Source organism: Lycorma delicatula, chromosome 1, assembly GCF_047948215.1.
Source record: "Lycorma delicatula isolate Av1 chromosome 1, ASM4794821v1, whole genome shotgun sequence".
Lineage (NCBI taxonomy): Eukaryota > Metazoa > Arthropoda > Insecta > Hemiptera > Fulgoridae > Lycorma > Lycorma delicatula.
In genome coordinates, this window is record NC_134455.1 from 43,628,699 (window position 1) to 43,630,540 (window position 1,842).

Sequence of the window (1,842 nt, forward strand, 5' to 3'; positions counted from 1 at the left end):
GTAATTTGCGCGCCTGCTGCCTTCCTTGGATGTGGTAGCCGTTTCTCAGGCTCCCTCTCCGGAATCGAACCCTGATTCCCCGTTACCCGTTACAACCATGGTAGGCGCAGAACCTACCATCGACAGTTGATAAGGCAGACATTTGAAGGATGCGTCGCCGGTTCGAAGACCGTGCGATCTGCCAAAAGTTATTCAGAGTCACCAAGGAGTACGGCGCCGTCGACCCGGAGGAAGACGGACGTCGATTGGTTTTGATCTAATAAAAGCGTCCCTTCCATTTCTGGTCGGGACTCTGTTTGCATGTATTAGCTCTAGAATTACCACAGTTATCCAAGTAATGGATTGTACGATCCAAGGAACCATAACTGATTTAATGAGCCTTTTGCGGTTTCACCTTAGTTCGGCTTGTACTGAGACTTGCATGGCTTAATCTTTGAGACAAGCATATGACTACTGGCAGGATCAACCAGGGAGCTAAACAAAAGCTTCCCGCTGCCGGAACGGCGAACGAACGGCGGACTGAGTCCGCCGACGAACGCCGCCCGGCCGGCCGGCCGGAGGGCACGCCAAAGCGACCCGGCGGCCGGTAGTCCGCAAAACATTATCGGGCTAGCCGTACGGCGTAGCGACCGAACCGCAGATAGATAGTCTATCATCAAAAGAGAACAACGGTCGATAGTTTCCTTTCTTAATTCCACACGCACGTCAGGACGGCCGAACAGGCCGCCCGTCTAACGTTGACCGCGCTTCATGCGCGCGGATAACCGTTTAAATAAGACCGGCGCTCCTTCTGAGAGGATGCACGGCCGAAAGCGCAAAATGGTCGTAATCGCCGCGGAAAAAAGAGGGTGCAGAGAAATTCAGCGGAGAGACCGGAGGAAGGAAAACGGTACACCTCGCAAGGCGGGGACCGACCTTAACTCCGGCAAACTAAATAACCGGCCCGAAGAGCCGGCGTCACAAGCGTTATCCCGCCAGAGCAACCGCGTGAAATACGCCTCAAGCCGCGGGAAACTGGCATACTGGACTGCAAGACTGCAGCTTTTCGCACTCAAGTCTCCGAGCAATGAGGGCCGCGGATTGCCTGACATGTGACTACGCCAACCCATTTAGGGGGCAAGCATACCGCAAAAACCAAGCCGATGCCGGCCCTTCGTGGAAGGGTACGGCCGGCCGAAAGCAGTAGCTCGCCGCGCCCGTAAACAATCCTACGGAACAACGCGACGGCCAAAGTCTGAAGGCTCGCATAGGTACAGCGGCCGAAAGCAAGCAATGCGGATACAACACCGAATTGTAGCTCTCGAGGCGGCGAATGTGAAAAGAATTTTCACCCTAAGCTGAGCACGACAGATCAGCGGGCGTTGCGAAGAACGCAGGTCCCCCAACATCAAGACCTTTACACAGGCAGACGACCAGATAGGGCGAATCGCAAAACGAATCACAGGGCGAGCCTGCCGCAAAAACCAGACCTATACCGGCCGAAAGAAGCGGCTCGCCAAATCCACGAACGGCCGAGGCCGGAAGGCTCGCACCAGTACAGCAGCCGAAAGCCGATATAACACCAGCTCTCGAGGCCGCGAGTGTGAAATATTTCACCCGATGCAGAGTAAAACCGACCGCAGTCCGAACAGCGGGACTGTTACTGTGACCGCAGACACGCACGGTGAGCCTGCCGCAAAAACCAGACCGATACCGGCCCTTCCAGGAAGGGTACAGCCGGCCGAAAGAAGCGGCTCGCCGGGTGCGCAACTGCGGGCGACGCCCGAACTGGCGAAAAGCAAATGAAAGCCGCGATGTCGAGAAAAGATCCACAGGGCGGCCGAAAGAAGCGGCTCGCAGAGT

The 1,842-nt window shown here is 56.1% G+C and overlaps 1 non-coding gene across 1 annotated transcript in view; it reads right to left on the minus strand.

The window, feature by feature from the left end:
• LOC142318638 (small subunit ribosomal RNA) overlaps window positions 1-473 on the minus strand; it is a 1,957-nt gene extending 1,484 nt beyond the window's left edge. The window contains exon 1 of the ribosomal RNA XR_012755005.1: window positions 1-473. This exon is cut by the window's left edge and continues 1,484 nt beyond it. This is a non-coding gene — a ribosomal RNA (small subunit ribosomal RNA).
• Window positions 474-1,842: the final 1,369 nt, after the last annotated feature.